This window comes from Crocodylus porosus, unplaced genomic scaffold, assembly GCF_001723895.1.
Source record: "Crocodylus porosus isolate Cpor-Errol unplaced genomic scaffold, CroPor_comp1, whole genome shotgun sequence".
Classification (NCBI taxonomy): domain Eukaryota; kingdom Metazoa; phylum Chordata; order Crocodylia; family Crocodylidae; genus Crocodylus; species Crocodylus porosus.
The window spans coordinates 28678071-28696728 of NW_017728917.1; the positions used below are offsets into that span (position 1 = coordinate 28678071).

An 18658-nucleotide genomic window follows, 5' to 3' on the forward strand; every position below is an offset into this window, starting at 1 on the left:
GGGGGAGCAGGCGGGGCTGGTAGGAGTCCCCCCATAGTCTCCTTCTCCAGCCCCCCGACCCCTTATTTACAGCACTGGAGCCTTGGTGCTGCACTGCCTAACAGGCCGCATGTTCAGTACTAGGGCAAGGGGCCAACCATAGAGATGCCCTGGCAGCCAGAGTGTCTCTGTGGAGGACCAAGACTCCAGTTGACTCAGAGCACAGTCTGGGACCATGCCCTGTCTTGCTTTTTTAAACTTCAGCTTTTTTAGACCCCTAGATATTCAGGGGTCTAATTTTCTCCCCATGCCGCAATCTTGCACACTCTTCTGGACATACCCTAGGAGTCCACGTGGGATGATCTAGCTGGGGGATGGTCCTGCTTTGATCAGGGGGTAGGTCTGGATGACCTCCTGAAGTCTCTTTCAACTCTAACTTTCTATGATTATTATATGTTAATGCCTGAAACAGTAGGGAGGTATAGTGGTTAGAGGAAAATAATCAATGTATGATTACATCTTTGCCTGCACCTTTTCCATGCAAGTCAAAGAGGGAAATTAATAAATAGATGTACCTTAATGTCTCTATTAAACAAAAGCATTAATAATTATACAAAAAAATTTAAAGAGCTGATCTAATGCTCAGTACAGTATCCCTGTCATTTATCTTTGGTACGTACATGGCTCTTGTTACCATAGCATCTGAACACCACAAATCTTTTTCCTTACAACTTCTTTATGAGATAGGCAAATGTTATTTTTCTCAGTTTGCAGATGAGGATTTAGGGCACACAGAGCTTAAGGGTACAATTATATGAGAGAGTTACTATGAGTTAAGGGATTGGGTGAGTTGCATCTCATACACGACAGGGTTGGAATGTGCAGGGTTTGAAGTCACAGTGGTGTCACTGATGCATTGTAAGCTCACATGCTAATTTTCCTTATGGTAACTTGTTCATATACTTGTATGATAAGTGACTTAAGCAATCTCATAGAAGAAATCAGTAGCAGAGACAATTGAACCTAGGTCTTTCATATGTCAAGCTAGCATCCTAACCAGTAGGCCATCACTTCTGTTTAGGAGGTCCAATAGGAATCTTTCTGTAGACCTTAATGAGCATTAATCAGGATGCTAAATGATGTTGCGGAATATTTGAGAATGTGTCCTTATCCACATTACTGATGATTTTGTATATACAGTTATGTTCATTTGTCTTAAAAATCTTGGATGCATCTGCAACACCAGGTGATGCTATTGGTCATCTTTATTACAAAGTTTAAATTAGAGAAAACAAAGTAATAAAATCTGATAACTGAAAGGTGGAGGAGAAAAAACAAACACAATATAGAAATACAGTAATAGAGCATCTTATTTGCTTTTATGACCTCATGCTAGAATGCTTAAAACCAAATTGTCAGCATTTGTAAATTGTTCTATTGTAACTGTCTTCACAATCACTTGTGCTTACAAAAATTAAAGATCAGGTGTGTAAACAGTTTGGCATCCAAATACCCAACATACATTTGCAGACACCATTTTTTCCCATCAGTGTTTTGTTTTTTCATTATTTTAGGTTAAAACAATTTGTGCACATAATAATGACAGGTTGGACAATGAAGAATGTTGTCCATATTTTACTTCTAATATTATTATTATATTTGATTTATAATATTCATAACCACATTTGAGAGGTTTCCATACCCATTATGGTCTTTTATTTTTAGTTCTGTCACTGTATTTTCCATATTCATTTTGTGACTTTCAAAATGTTTTTTTTCAGTGGGGCCAAGCTTTTTAGCAGATGGTGCCACAAATCAGTTCCTCACGCTCACTGAGTGGCACATAGATCCCCTTCTCTTCTTTATCTCCTGCTTTGCTTTCTATTCCTTGCTCTGTGCTCCCTGCCTGATCTACTTCTGTTTTTGCTTGTTGCTGTATCAGCTGCTGCACTGCCTGTTCCCTCCCTGATCTCTGATGTGCCACACAGACACGTGTACTGCAAGCTGGCTACCCATTTTAGGTGATGTGTGTGGAACAGAACGAATACAAATTAACACAATCACTGAAGCTTTGTATAGAGCTCAGAATTTTCAATGAAATTAGTTATTCATCCCTATCCCCCTGTCCAGGTTAATCCCCAAGAAGTTACTTGGTAGCCCTTCCCTTGAACATCTGCACACATGAAAACTAAATTGGAATTGCTACCTTTGTTTTTGTCACCAATGAAGTGTCTCTTTAAATGTAGTTTGACAATACCCAGTAACTTTCCCTTCATAAGATCCTGGCAGGTGATGCTATAGCACAGGAAGTTACTCTTGTGCTAGAAAGGTCGCTTTTAAATTTATTCATATTATCCTACAACCTCTTCTTTTTAATCGCGTGCCATGCATTTGAGAGAATGGCTAACTAGCCCTACTGTATATTCTCTTAGATGTAGCAGATGTTTCTGACAAACAAGTTTTCTTGCTTGCCAGCTATGATGTGTGTCTGATTAAAGCAATTTCCCTCAGCTTTGTTCTTTGTTAATCTGTGAGCTGTCAGCTGAGACCTGTCGATATCAGCTGGCCGTGAAATTGACAAGATTGCTACTCTGGCCTCCAGAACTCTCCATTAAAACAACATGCTCCGCAAATGTCTATAATTCAAGGAAGGCACATCTTGCTTTTAATCAGACCGCCCTCAAAAAATAATAAAAAGTCCACCTTTGGTAACATTTCAGTGCAGACGATCAATAAAACAATGAATAATCTAGTGTTGCAAATAAACGTCATGTTTCAAATAAAAATTGAACAGCATATTGGTCAATTCATTTAACATTTTCATCACAAAATCAAGAAAAGAAAAAGAAAAAAAAGAAAAGAAAGAAAAACACAAGCGAAGAGGTAGAGATCCTGATACTGTAAATAAAACCAGTCTCCCTGAATTCCGTGCTTTAGTTTCAGATTCCATTAGTCATTTTTCTTTCAGAACCCCTAAAATTATTTCATCATCTAAAAGTGCTGCATTAACGTCTTGGTTGGGCTAATGGCAAGACAGATGCTTTTATTTTAAATAGTCTACATTTAAACAAAATACCTTATCTATAAGCTTTTGAACTGGAAATCATATCCTTACAAACAGTTTGGAGTAGCTGTGACTAGAAGTGAAGATGAAAGTTGTGGCTGCTCTAACCAAATGCTGTCTTGCGAGTTTAAAATTGCTGATCTGTCTCATCTATATTATGGTAGTTCACTTTCAAAAGCCAAAGAATTAGAACCTGGATAAGAAATGTGAAATTAAAGGGAAGGATACGTGTATCTAAATCTGTCTGGGGTGAGAGGCTTTAGGCTTTTTTGTCCACTTACTTTTTCTTCCCAAACACAAAGAAACAGTTTTTCCAAACAGTTTCACAGCTTAACTGAAATGATCTTTTCTTATTGTTTTGATCTAAAAACAGCAGAAGAGTATGTGTTTTTAATATGCATGTGTCCAGACTCTGTTTGGCTTCCTTTATTTGGCAGCAGGGAGCCATTGGCCCTCTGTGCTAGACAATAGTGTCACGTGTGCTTCTAGCTTCCTTTGTCTACAAATGCACTGTAAAGGTTTTAGTTTCTGTTGATAAGATAGATACCTTCTACAGATACTTTAAAAATGTCTTTAGGAATGCCTGACATTTTAACAGGTTTTTGCGACTTCTGCTGACTCCGTTACTATGGAACCTTAGTTGTAGCTGTAGTTATTGCTACCATGTACACTTCTTGAAGGGCCAATATTTGCAGAGGTGCCTAGGGGATTTGAACACCCAGTTACAGTTAAGAGGGAGTGGATACCCAAATGTATTAAGCAGCTTTGAAAATCTGTTTTGCAGTATAAAATCATTCACAACCATGGGTAGATTCAGGATTAAGTAAAGGCAAATGCCCCTACCACTCCTCAGACTGGAGGGGAGAATGGGGGTGAGGCACTGATGATGGAGCCTCTGGGCTGGGAAGAAGGGCGGAGCCAAACAGGGAGCAGGGGACAGCGAAGAGGAACCTGCCCACTGTCATCAACACTGCCCCCTCCAGATCCCAGCACCTGAGCAGCTACTCCCTGCACCCCCAGGGAGCAGGGTAGGAGCAGCCTGGAGGTTCCCTATGTAGCCAGGCCTCTTTCCTGCTTCTCTTCCCTGCCCAATTCCATTGGGTGTTCCTCACTGGCCCAGGAGCTCCAGTTGTGAGGAGCAGTTGCTCAGACTGCTAGGCTCAGCAGGGGACAACAGTAGTGGTGGGCAACTGCAGTTCCTATGCCTGCTCCCTGCCCCAATCTGTGCACCACAGTCACTGCTACTCCCAGCTTTCTGTACAGCTTTTTCCTGCATCCTGTGGCCTGAGCAGGGTAGGAACAGATCTGGGGCTTCTGCACACTTGGGTCAGCCAGGGATAGTGAGCAAGAGCAAGGTATGCACCCTCGGCAAACCCTGAGGTGCAAAGCCAAAGGGCCTACCCTGATGACTGCCTGATGGCTTCATGCCTTGGTTTTGCACCCCCCACCCCCCCATTCCCCTTCTCAGAGTCTGCCATAGTTCCTGCCTGGACTCTTCAGGGGATCCAGGTATCCAGGGTGATGGAGCCAACCAGCACGCCTTCCAGAGAGGTGGCTCCAGCACCCAGTGCAAGCAAAGTGTCTGCACCATAACACCCTGCCTCCCCCACCTCCCCTTTGGACCCACCCCTGCTTATGACCCCAACATAATATAAAGAGCAAACATGGGGCTTTTTCAGACAGCTGGCCTTATATAAGTTCTTTATTTCCCTGGCTGAAGGATGACCCGTTGGCAACAATGTCACATTTCATCTTCTCTGCTTTCAGCATGAACTGTACTAACCCCTCTCTTTATTATTTTACAGCAGACATGCTGATGTAGGTCCAGTTGTGTCTGTTTTCAGATTCTGTAACAATTTGCTGCTTGCATGTTGTTTGATTTACCATTTGTAATCCTCTTCTCCCAGAAAACAATACTGCTTTTGGAACTCTAACCCTGTTGTCCATCCAGCAGGTTTCTAGCCAAGCAGAGAAAGAGAGTTATCAAAACATTCATGCTATGTGGGGTGTTCACAAATTTCTGAATCCACTGTTTAAGAAAATGTTAATTTTATGACTGATAAAGCAGCACAGAGGTTCATTCAACAACTTTGACTAGATTGTTTCCTGCTCCATAGGTCTCTTTATTGACTCTCTTGAGTAAATATAATGGATGAAATCTTATTTACTGCAATAAGAAATAGTCTATCGATCATAGTATGGAGTATATCATTTTTAAACCTGCGTAATTTATATATGTGTAAGTGTTTTCCTGGGAAATGAAAGGCTTGCACAGATTAATCTAGGGTATATTTGCTTTCAGTAGCCTGCTTCTTAATGGCAAATATTCATTAAATCAGATTTTTTTTAAATTGTTGTACAACCATATAGCAGTTTACTTGACTGCTACCGCTGAATCTAGTGAAAGAGATTTGTAATCTCTGAATAGGTGGCTTGGGTTACTGTTGTTCCTGTGGGTCCAAGAAACAGTGGTAATGTGGTAGATGAAACATACTAAGGTTCAGTCTGTGGTTTATGCTGCTAGTTTACATGTTTGTACTGGACAGGACCATGAAGTAGAAAAAGATCTCATTTCCCCAAGCCTCCATGAAATATCTCTTGAAGTTAAGTTCAGGAATATATGGGGAAGTGGCTGTGAATTGTTAACTACACTTCATGTCCTGTCTCAGGCAAGAACGCAGTGAAGGGAGGTGTGTGGGAAGTAGGCAGAACTTCAGTTTCTCGCTCCTGTAACAAACAGGCCAGCGTTGCAGAGCTGAAGAACAGGTAGTAATCCTCTTAAGTACGTGCTAGTAGCAGATTACTATGCACCACTCCATATCAAAGTTACTTTTTTCTTTTCTGTTATCTATAGTCATAATGTTTGCTAAGAAAGATCCATAGGTTTTTTGGCAGAGTTCTGCACATTTTAAAAGATACGTTTTTAAAGGAGAGATTCAGATGGCAGCTGTACCCTCTTTTCATGATATAACGTACTGGAACCTCAGCTGTTCTCTCAGATTTCTTTCTCATCTTCAGTTTATAGTTTTGTTTCTGTTACCTTGTTCATTGTGAAGTGTGTTCTGCTACTTGTATACAGAAGCAATAATGGCATGATTTGCACTGGGAAATGCTACTAAGAAACTTTCAACATTTTTTGTTTAGAGCCACAAATCCACTTCAGCATCAGTAATTATTTTATTAGTCGCATAAGCCCAGGATCAGCAAAGTATGGCCCACATGTCGGACCAATCCATAAAAAGATCTGATTTAGCCTGTGAAGTTCCAATGCAGCATGGGAGATCAGTGGTCAGGAGTTGTGCCTCTCTGCCCATCTCCTCCCCAGTGCTCCCCTCTGCTGCAGAACCTGCCGCTCCACTGCATCTCTGTTTACTCTCGCTGCATAGGGGACAAGGATCAACAGCAAGGGTAAGTACAGGTAGCTGGATGCTTTGGGTGCCTGGGGGGTGAGGGTGGAGTTCTGGAGACTTGTGGCCTTAAGCAGGGGACTGCATGGCAAATGGTGGCCTGCACTGGCAAAAGGTTGCCAACCCCTGACCTATGTGATTTTGTGTGTGTGTGTTTGGGCACATGCACACAGTAGTGTAACAAAGAGGAGACAACTGAGGCAGCAGCCCTAGGTGCCAACTTGGGAAAGGGGGTGGGCACAAAAGTAAGAGCTACCACCAGTGCACCATGTACTAATGGTGCCCTGGGCACAGAGCTGCCCTGTTATACTGATGCATGCATTCAAGAATATTTGAAGAAAACAGAAGTTTTCTGTTAATATGTATGTAGATATTTGTCTGTAAGGTGATCATATAGCTATCTTAAAATCTCTGATTTTTTTTCTCTGCTGTTAAATGGAAGCAAATACCATATAATTTAGATGATCAGTCAGACAGCAAAAATAGGGCCTAGTAAAAATCATGTTCCTTTCAAGTGTATACAGTTCATCCAAAGACTCAGAGAGATGGCCTTTATATACTGTCAAATAATGAACAAATTTATAGGCATGAGTTTGTACAGGTAACTCATAAATAGAAAAAAAAATTGTTCAAACTCAATATTCCCTGAACAGTTTTTCCAGTTCTGATTGTACTGAATGACCATAAGAATTTTTAAGGAAAGGGAGACAATTTCAGACTTGGTACAAAAAACAAGAGCCAGCCATTAATTTCTTTCTAGTTAACAAACAAACAAACAAAAAAACACATTATTTCACGTTTCTTTTCCTATGACACCCTATTCACATTTAAATTTGCTCTTCTAAAATATTGTCACATTCTTAGCATGGTCTAATGGTTACAACAGTAATGCTTTATATGTGGTTGCTAAAGCTTAGTCCAATCATAGCTAACATAAAAGCTCTGAGTAAATCAAGCACTTTTTACATTCTGATGGCATATGTTCATAGTATCATAGTTGGTAGGGTTGGAAGAGACCCAAACAGATCATCAAGTCCAGCCCCTTGCCTTGGGCAGGAATGGATGTTGGGGTCATATGACCCAAGTCAGGTGTCTATCCAGCCTCCTCTTAAAGACCCCCAAAGTAGGAGTGAGCACTACTTCCTTTGGAAGTTGGTTCCAGATCCTAGTTGCCCTAACCGTAAAGTAATGCCTCCTGATGTGTAGCTTGAACCTGCCCTCTATCAATTTGTGGCCATTATTCCTAGTTTCCCCATGTGGTGCCTGGGAGAACAGGGCATCTCCTATGCCCTGCTGATCCCCCCACTGGTGAATTTGTAGATGGCAACCAGATCCCCCCCTCAGCCTTCTTTTGTGGAGGCTGAATAGGTTCAGGCCCTTTAGTTTCTCCTCGTACAGCCTGCCCTGCTGCCTCCTGATCACATGAATGGCCCTCCTCTGGACCGTCTCAATGCTAGCCACATCTTTTTTGAAGTGCGGCGCCCAAAACTGGACACAGTACTTCAACTGCGGCCTGACCAGTGCTGCATAGAGGGGGAGGATTGCCTTGCTGGACCTGCTTGTGATACATTTGTGGTTGCATCACAAGATGCAGTTAGCCTTATTTGTTAATTCTTCTTATTTTTAATCATGCAGCTATGTAACTATCTTAGAATGCCTATTGCAAGCATACAGTTCAGATAATAGTGAAATTTAATTCAGAATGAAAATCTGCTCCCTTGCATCATACATCTTGCAAATAGCCAACCCACAGCAGCACTAAGAAATATCCAGCCATATTGTTAAACAAGACATTTTCAAACATTTCAATTCTCAGATTACATTAGTGTCCTCAACAGTTGCCTCATGAAAGATAAACACAGATCTGGAAATTTTTAATGTCTGTAAATTACATTATATACAATTGGATGCTGTATATCAGCAATGAATTTTTTCTTCCTTCTTTGGAAACAAGATTCCCTTGGTGCAATATGTGTGTAGGTTGTGCTTTATGGTTCCTAATTTGAGAAATCAGGAGAGCTACAACTAGCAAAAGGAGTTGGCAACAAGTAGCTGATCTGTATGTAGTTCTGGGGTAATAGAAATGCTTTTTAAGGAGAGAGTTTTACTGTGATAGTATTGTAATATGAACAGGCTTGTTCCTGTGGCAGATTACCATCGTGAACGGGACGCATGTAGTTAGTTATTGAATAAAGACTGGATTTTCAGAAGATTTTGCCAATTTTAGATGCTTCCATTTTTGGTGTTTCTTTTAATATATATTTGAGAGAGAGTGAGAGGTGTGTGTGTGTGTGTATATATATATATATATAGATAGATAGATAGATAGATACAGGTATAGATTTGTTTGATTCTCAGTGGTACAAAGGACCAGAAGCCCATTTCTGAAAATTAGGTGCAAGGTGTCTCACATTAGGTACCCAAATAATGAGGCACATAAGAATGGTGAAAATGTTTGCTAGCCCTTTATGGAGGTGAAAAGTCTTGGTTGGCAAAGTTATTAATGTTTGGAAACTGTGTGTCAGGGAGTGGTCACTTAAGAACAAATCCTTTTATTTTCCATTAGCTTTTCTAGCAGAATCCTTTGCAGGCTATCTTTCCCTTGTTATCCCAGGATTAATAAAAAGCTGACTTCAGGACAAAGGTCACTGCCTTATTTGTAATTAATACAGTTCAATCAAAGTTATGTAATATTGCCCATTACATGCATGCTACATACAAACAATTAAAAAGCTCGAAGCTGAATTGGTTCAGTCTTCACAGGTTAGTCTAAGATGCGTAGATTGAACCGGTAAGTAAGTGAATAGACATTCACTTTTGATTCAGGAAATGTAGCTATATGCCTCCAGTGGCCCCGGACAGAAGCCAGGGGGCATGCCTCCCTGCTCAGCTGGAGAAGACAGCTTGGACCAAGCCTAGGTTGCCCACCCTGCAAAGAGGGGTTTGTGGGGAGGTACTAAGTGTCCTGGGATGCTGGGGGACTATGAGTTAACTTGTATCTGGAGGGAATCTCGGACAGAAGTTCAATTTAGGATTTAACCTGAGTCAGTTAAGTCTGATACTATATCCATCCAGGTTTATCTTCAATTGGTTTCAGCCATTTTTAAATGGTTTATGTGTACTGAACTTCTGTTGTGTTACAGATTTGAACCAGTTTCTTTACACACAAACCCAGATAAGTGATATTTCTGTCCCTAGCCGCAGAAACTCACAAATTTATCAATGTGAACTGTTTAATCGTGAAGAAAAAAACAATCTGCCTGCTTTACTGGGTGTTTGAGTACAATAGTATTTCTTAATCCAAGTCTTTCTTAACTCTTCCAGTCTCACCAGAATTATTTGGTTTCTCACCTTATTGCTTTTTCCTATAAATCTGAAATGTAAGCCAGGTGCCATGATTGTAAGTTTCAGTCTAGAGGGTATAACAGAAGGAAATATGTTGGAGTACACTTGTATAATCATGTCACATCTTGGCCAGTTCAGCACTGTCAGAAAACCTTGTGATATGCAAAGCTAAGTCCTGAAGAGGAAGAAAAGAAAGGAAAGGCTAGATTAAAGCTTGTATGCAGCCCAACATAAATTACGTAAGTTTCCGGCGTGTGAAATAAGTGCATTTCAAGTGTTTCTAGATCTTTGTTTTCCTTTGATTTGTTCCTTCCTCTCTGAGACAAATCTTCCTCAGGTCACTTGGTCATTTGTTACATGGAAGAGATCCAAGAAAATCTTCTTGCAAATCAGTTTTTTCCTTACAATCAGCCGAGGTACTGAGGCTTTGACCAATCTGTATGCTTGAAAAAGTGAATCAGGATTTAAGGGCTGCAGTTCATGATGTGGTTTCCCACTGGAAGCTCTGAAAAACCTGGCTTACACTCTCCCCCATATGCAGAGAATCAGAAGAATTCATGTTTGTGTATTAAGCCCCAGTTCAGGAAAGCTGTCCCATTCAAGATAGCAGTTAAGCATGCACTTAAGTTCCCTCCTGAAATGCAACATGCATCTCTAAAATATATTATTCTGGACTGTGTGAGAGAGAAAGGAGAGATCATTTTTAATGGGAAGTATTTACATTCAGTAATACTGTCTTGTCTTGCATATAACACACCACCAAATATATTATATACCTTATTTTTGAAATGTAAGATGAAGAAAAAAGTGGGGTTTTGGGTGGGGGGTTGGTTTTTGTTTTAGTTTTAGCTGCATAGAGTAGGAGTAGAACCCAATCTTCAGCTTGCTCATCCTCCCTTTCATCCATAACTAAAGTTGACTCCCTAGCTGCTGGTGAAGACTGGTCTCCTTCAGTAATTTTTGAAAAGAGCTAAACAGGCTGTGAAATAGACTAGGAGCATCTAGTAGGCAGCACAATTGCCCTAAGAAGGTTAGCTTGATTGATGGAACATCAAGGTTATCAAAAGGATTACTTAGTTAAAGGTAGCCTTTAACTACCTGAAGGGTGGTTCCAAAGAGGATGGAGCTGGACTGTTCTCAGTGGTGACAGATGACAGAACAAGGAGCAATGGTCTCAAGTTACAGCAAGGGAGGTTTAGATTGGATAATAGGAAAAAAATTCTCTGTAGGAGAGTGGTGAAGCACTGGAACAGGCTGCCAAGAGAAGTGGTGGACTCTCCATCTTTGGAGGTTCTTAAGGCCTGGCTTGACAAAGCCCTGGCTTAAATGATCTAGTTGTGGGTGGTCCTGCTTTGAGAAGGGAGTTGGACTAGATAACCTCCTGAGCTCCCTTCCAACCCTCATTTTCTATGATTCTATGAACAAGGAGCAACTGTTGTTAACCCCTGTAGAGTGAAGAACAATGAGCCATCAAGTCAGTTGACTCCCTCAGCTGCCTGAACAGTAATAACACAACTGCTGCACTGTGGAGCAGGAATGTAATTGGGGTGCTTCTAATCCTGGGCAGAAAATCAGCTTCCACACTTAATATAGGCATCTCAATTTTGCAGAGCTAACTTTTGGGGGAAAGGTGCATGTCCCATGTGAGAAAATACGGTATTTGTATCTTGTGACCTTTTCATTCTACCTGGTAGATAACACCATTGTAGCAAAAAGCAATTCCATTTACATAAATGTAGGGTTACATTCTTAGCTGGTGTATATTGATAAAGTTCTAATGACTTCTGCAGTTTGCACAACTCCATATTATTAGGTCCACGTGTTTTTGTTTTAATTTGCTTGTTCTTTCCTATTTACATTTCTCTCCAATTACTGTTGATGCAGTCAAGGTTGCTGTTTTGGTTATAATGTTCTCTTCTTGGTGATGGGTAATGGTCACATACAATGATTGTTCTTAAAGGTCTACCTTCAGTACAGCTGTTGGTGAGAGTTTGACATGTCTGTGATTTTTTAATGCAGGTTGTTGTAGTTGAGGAGCCTTGTTGTTTTGCTTCTGAGAAATCCTGGAGTGTAGTATGTAATTCATACTCTGCCATAAGGACTCGTATAAGTTGGTGCCACAGTTATCCCCTGCTCTGATTTCTTGAAAGGTTTAGTGAGAAGCTATAAGATCTGATGCTCTCCCCCTTTTGCCCTCACCCCCACTCTTCCCCCCCGCCCCGTGCTGCCTTTGGGTGTGTAGGCTGGCAGCTGGTGTAAGCTGCAGATGGTGCTGGGACATGTCTGCTTGGCATAACAGAACAGCTGAAGCTACTGGCACCCCATGGGCCAGATCCTATGACTCTGTGGCTGCTGACCCACAGGCCGGATACAATCAGTTGGTGGGCTGTATTTTGCCCATCCCTGCTCTAAATGTTTTCGCTACCTCGTAGACTATTTTAATCTCTATGTTATGCTACTGCAGGTATTATCTCTGAATAAACCTCAGCACACCAGTTCTCTGGTTTAAAATAAAACTGGCTCAAAGCAGTTAATTTTGGACAGGCACTTGACCTGGGGACCTGTTGACTCAGTTGGTTTGGCAAAACTGCAGGGAAAATTAAGGTCCCCTAATAATCCTAAGCATTGGACGGTGGGATGTGGAAGATTTATATTTTGGAACTTGGAGGCTGATTGTGTGTGCAAGTGTTACCTGTTTTTTATTCTTAGTTTTGAATATTTTAAGGAATTGTACAAGTCCTTTCAGGATACAGGCTTCAGTAAATATTTGAAGAAATAAATAAATAGAAATATATAGAAGACAGAACACAGCCCATTATATCTTTGTTTTAAAGAAAAGTCAGAGTATTTTAATACTGTGTTTTTCTTCCCCTCTGTGGTTAGGAAGTTGCTTAAAAAATACACAGTTCATCTCATCCAGTGGGTGGCAAGCCAGACATTTTGGCTGGCTATTAATGCTTACAATAGTTGCCCAGGGGAAGACCCTAAAAAGTCTGTGAAATGCTTTTCAAAATACTGCAGTGCAACTTATTACGGCCCTAGCCTTGTGACCTCTAGTAATGCTAGTAAGTTTTACTCATCTGTGTATTCCTATAGACTTCATTAGGGCAATTAGGATGGACAAGGCAAGTTGCAATAGCTAAGCCACATAACATAACATTTATTCAATATTTATTCAAAATAAGAACAAGCATGGAAAGGCTGATTCCATATTTGAGCCACATTGTATGAGTCAAGATACCTAGCTTCTGTTCCAAGTTTTGCTCTGCCACTACTTTTTTGAACTCCAGCTAGTTTGGTGCCTGTATATCCACTCCACCCTCTGATCATGACCCTACACCAGATGTGGGCAAAATATGGCCCACCACCTGATTGGATCCAGCCAGTGGCTGCCCTCATGGCACTCTGCATAGAGCCGAGCCCCAGCCAAGGCATCCAGCACTGCACTCCTGCCCATGCCTGCTGGCTCTGGCCAGCATGCACAGCTCTCAGCGGGGTTTCTCCTAACACAGCCTCAGCTACCCAGGTGCTACCTGCCTCCTCACCTCCAGTGGTGGCTCCTCCTCCTGCTCCTGTTCCTGCTGTGTTGCTCCAGGCTGGGAGGAAGCTGCAGCCATGTGCTTCCTGCCCCAGCACATGGGGCTCTGGCTCCAGTTCCCAGTCACCTTCCACCCACTCCATTTGCCCAAAGCAATAAGGAGCCCCCTGCAAGCAGCCAAGCAGGTGGAAGGCAGCCAGGACCTGGATCCCTGTGCACTGGAGTATGAGCCACCCAACTGAAGCTTCCTCCCTGCCAGGAGTGACACAACAGGGGCAGGCCCAGGAGAGGGGGAGCCACTGGAGGCAGGGGAACCTGAGCAGCACCTGGGATGCTGCAGCTGCACCTGGAACAGCCCTGCCGATAACCCAAAGCCAGACCAGTGGATGCAGACAGGAGCACAGTGCAGGCTGCCCAAGGCAGGAGCAGGTACGGCTTAACCCCATGAGAAGCACCACAGGGGCAGCTGTGAACTGCACTGCCCAGGTGAGCTCTGCTGCATGCACTCTCTGGCTCCCCTTTCCTCACCCCCAGCCAGCTCCTGAGACCTAGCCCCCAGGCAGCCCCCTCCCCCGCAAATTCACATTTATATACCTCCCTGTCCCTGTCCCCCCACCCCCTCCACACACACAGCCTGCCTCACAGGCAGGGAGCAGACTGTGGTTCTGCCCTGAGTCCTGGCCCTGCAAGTCCCAGCCTGCAGAACTGGCTCTCTGGGCTCTCTGCCCTGGCCCTGCCTCTAGCCCTTTCTGTCACCATCCTGCAATCCCAGGATCTCCATGGACACTGACTGGGAGCCGCATGGGCAGGGAGCAGCATCCAGGGCCAGAGCTGGGATCTTGGGGCAGTGACAGCATGAGGTTATGGTCTGGGGCAGAACTTCAGTCTGCTCCCTGCACCCCCCTGCACACCATTGCAGGGGTGTGTGGGCAGCAGATCACAGTTTTGTCCTGGAGCCCGACCCCATGCTGTCACTGCTCTGTGATTCTGGTCTCGCCTGCCCATCCCACTCCTGAACACCACTCCCCACCTGTCCCAGCCCTATCCCACATAAGGAGTTGTGATGAGTTGCACTTGGGGAGGATGGAGGGGGGTGCTGATCCGGCCCACAACAGCTCATCAAAACTCCCTATGTGGCCTGTGGACCCAAATAATTGTGCACCCCTGCCCTATGCCCACTACAAACTTTCCGGAGTTTTACAGGATTAGGCCTTCTGTTCCTTAGATATGGGGATAACAATACCTGGCTGCTAAGGTTAAATTCCTCTATTCTGGTGAATGCTTGGAGATCCTTATCAGAAAGTTGCTATCAAAGGGTGAATGTTACAATTGTGACTTTAAAATAAAATTGAATAATCTGGGACACTTTGTTATACCTTAAAATCCACTCTGTGTAATACCTCAGTGTGATGGATCACTGTGAGCAAGCTCTATTTTTTTTTTTTTACATTATGTGCTCTTTATTCATATCTGCACTGAAGAGATCATGTAGCAACAAACATAACTGTTCATTAGGCAAGATCTTGTATAATGTTCTAAATATTTAATGTTAGGTGTGTTAGACTGTGACATCTAGAGTTCTGGCAGCTGATGCTGAGACTGCTCCCCCACCACAAAATTTTGGGACCTGCAGGCTGGATGATGTGGTCCCATGGGCCAAATTGAGCCTATAGGCCAGAGATTGAACACCACTGCTCTACCCTATAGGCTACAGTGAAGCTTAAACAAGCTGTTACTTAATAGTAGTTGTTAAAATCACTGTCCCAAATCACGAAGAGTAATAAATAACTCAAGTAACTGTTAAATAGAATAAAAAGGAAGGCCTCAGTTTAAATGATGGCAGCTAGTTTTTTTCAACCCTACCTAACATAGTCACATGAGGTCATCTCAAAAGGGAACCTAGTATGCTTGCTTACAGGTGAAGTTAGCCACGTGTCAGAGATCTGCACAAGACTCTGAACTCCACAGGAGGTCTGCATGGGTGACAACCACAAAGGTCTGACCCCAACAGAGTGCTCCCTGTATTATGAGGAGCACATGGGCCAGGAGCAGCTATTAAGGGGCTGAGAAATTCCCTTTTCTGTCAGGAATACTGAGCTCCACACACTAAAGCTCGTTAACCTGTGCTAAGTGGCTTCTGAACATCTCAAAGTTACTTCAGACAAGGGTTAAGTCCAGGCTGCCTAACTCATGGTAGGATAACTTCAGTCTGCTCCATGGAAATCAAACATGCAATTTGTAGTCCTCCAGCATCCTAGCATGCACTACTCCCAGACCCCCACCCCTAGAACAGGGATAGCGCTCGGGTGTCGTGGCTTCTAGCCACACCCTGGCTCATCAGCCCTCTAGTGGCAAGTCAGAATTGCGGGCGAGAAACGGTGTTTACACAGCGTGCAAGTGCTCACAGCGCATTCCAGCTTTAACACCACTTAATATTCCACATATTTAGTATGGTCTAAGTGTAACATAAGTTCATTCTAACCTACTATCTTAAGGCATCTTTAAGTTCTTTTTTCACTGCTTGACCATTACAAAGATTACTTATGAGGGGTTAAGGATCCAGCCAGATATCTAGAAACTATGGTTAATGCACTTAAAAATGTCTACCTCTCTAGCCAAAGTAGGGTTTTGATAAGGCATGATGACCTATATTTTAGCAGTTGAGGCAGATGATCTTAACATTTCTGCAGTATGTGCTGCTCATGTTCTTAGCATGCATATACATAACTTTTGTCATCGCTGTCTCAGGCAAAACGGACCATTGGGGTGGTTGGGTGAGGGGGCAATGATGGATATGGACTTCCTTCCCATCTCCGCTATTCTGTTGGGCATTAAGAGGGATTTAGGGTGCTGATTGGTAGGCTTGTGCAAATAGGGAAGTATTCAATTTGGAGTCAGCCAATTCAGAGGACAGTGATTCAATTTCGATTGCTGTCCTGACTCAATTAGGCCAAATCGGCTTTGGAGGATTTGGCACTGATTTGGAGAGATTCAGTGATTTGGATCGGCCAGGGAGAGGTAGGCACAGCTGGGTGGCTGCACCTTCTCCTGTGGCTCTTTCGGCTGTGCCTGCCTCTCCTTGGGTGGGAGGGCCATGGGAGAAGCCCCCATGGCTGCCCTGCCCAGCCCCATCATCCACCTGGCCCCAGCCTAGTCTCAGCACTTTAAAAAACAAACAAACAAACAAAACAAACAAAGCAAAGAAAAGCCGTGCACTCACCGGCTGCAGCAGCAGTGATTGAGGCCTCTGGGTGCTAGTGGTAGAGCCCTCCCATGCAGCACAAGGCAGCGGGGGACAGTGGGGATTGCCTCCCTTGGCACCCACGCAGCAGCTGTCACATGGCAGGTGCAGCATGGCTTAGCAAGGCACTGCACGCTGTCTGGGAGCTAGGGCTGCTGGGACTCAGCAGAGCTGGGCTCCGCCTGACAGGTGGTGCCACTCCAGTTTCTAGACAGTGTGTGGCATCCTGCTGGATCTTGCTGCACCTGTGCCATGGGGCAGCTGCCAGGTGGGAGGGTGATCCCCACTGCCCTCTACTGCAACACATTGCCACGAGCTCACAGAGGCCCTGATCACTGCTGCCAAAGCTGATGAGCGCAAGGCTTTAAAAAAAAAAAAAAAGTGCTGAGATGCTGAGCCAGGTGGGGGATGGGGCCAGGCAGGGCAGCCATGGGGTCTTCTCCCGTGGCTCCTCTGGCTGTGCCTGTCTCCGCCCCAGCAAGGGGAGCCACAGGAACTCTGTCCTGTTGCCACTTGCCCAGCAGGTGCGGGGCAGGGTGTGATGTAGGCACGGCTCCCTCCAGGCAGCATTAAGGCAGAGCCCTTGCTCCCAGTGCAGCCGCATGCACATCAGTGCTGAGAGCGGGGGCACTGCCCTGCCACCACTTGCCAGCTGACATGCAGGTGTGGTAGTGCTAGGAGTAGGGCCTCTGCCCTGCTGCCACTTCCACTTGGAGCGAGCTGCGCCCACATTCTGCCCCCCACCCGCCCTGGCTGAGCAAGAGGCAGCAGGGCAGAACTCTGCCACGCCTGCATGCTGTGCCCACCTGGAGCGAGCCGCATCTGTGTCGGCTGACCCCCTCCTCTCCACCCCTTCCCTCCCTTCTGCCCCAACCCCAACAATCTTACCAGCTGGAGGCAGCTGTCAGCTGCCTGTTTAGTCTATGGCCGAATCTTTTCCAAAGCTTTTCTGAATTGATACAAATACTTTGAATCCATTTGGAGCTTTTAATTGGTCTTCTGATTCAATTTGGATTTGGAGATTCAGTCCCCAAACTGGGCTGAGTCTCTTATGACTCTTATCAGCTAATGAAGCTTTGCACAGCCCTACTGATTGGCTCCATGGCATTGTGAGGTATGTGAGCCCATAGTCTTCCCATGCTTTGGAGATCTAAGTTCAGCACCCAAAATTTTGGTTCCACCATTCCTTCCTTTGGTCCACCCTTAGATCGGGGGTTGGCAACCTACAGCAGGACTGAATCCAGCCTGTGAAGAGACTGGTTCTGGCCCATGACAGCTCAGTTATCAGCAGTACAGCAGCCACGGGCATCCCCAGGGTCCTATCACCGGCTGTGTTTAGTTTAGTTTAGTTTCTCTGCTGCAGAAGAGGTGGCATCCCCAGGATCCTAGTGCCTGCCTTTTCCCATCTATTCACTTTGCAACATCTGCTGATCTCTGGGGAGGTGTGGGGATGTGGCCTATGACAGAGGTAGGGTGACAAGGAGAAGCCTGCAGTGGCTAAAGCTTGTGAACCTCTCATTAGACAGATCTATGGGATCTTGTAGATTCAGGGTGCGGTTAGTTGTCCTTCTTGAGACCTGTTTTTCTATACACCACTCTCAGAGGGTTCTTCACCTGTTATCCAGGTGGTCTGCTTTGGGGACAGCCACTGTTGTTGTCACTTGTTTGGGTTGCCAGAATATATTTCAGGTTACTGTATGTCAGTTGTGATCCCTTGTTCTTAAAGGAACTGCAAAATTCTGTCTTTTAGGGAAGGGAGGAGGCACTCCCTCATCTTGTTCTCGTAATCCCTCTTCTCATTTGGATCTGGTCTCCTTAGCTGATGGGCAACAGTGGTAAATGGGAACAGCTTTCCTCCTCTTTTAATTCCGTTAATATTACTGACTTTTACCATCACATTTAAATCTATGTGAAAATGATCATGGTAAGCAGAGGCTGAATGCTATCATCCCAAATTTAAAGAACAATTAAATAAAAGTGAGGCCTTGGTATTTTCATGGTTTCATAGTTTGTAGGGTCGGAAGGGACCTGAGCAGATCATCTAGTCCGACCCCCTGCCATGGCAGGAAAGAGTACTGGGGTCA

General features: G+C 44.1%; 1 protein-coding gene and 1 long non-coding RNA gene across 2 annotated transcripts in view; one reads left to right on the forward strand and one right to left on the reverse strand.

Annotated features, from left to right (window-relative positions):
* IQSEC1 (IQ motif and Sec7 domain 1) overlaps positions 1 to 18658 on the forward strand; it is a 321727-nt gene that overhangs the window by 25790 nt on the left and 277279 nt on the right. The gene's annotated exons all lie outside the window — the stretch shown is intronic.
* Positions 9658 to 18658, reverse strand: part of LOC109311354 — a 48355-nt gene continuing 39354 nt past the window's right edge. Inside the window, exon 3 of the long non-coding RNA XR_002101487.1 lies at positions 9658 to 9970. This is a non-coding gene — a long non-coding RNA (uncharacterized LOC109311354). The remainder of the gene's footprint in view (positions 9971 to 18658) is intronic.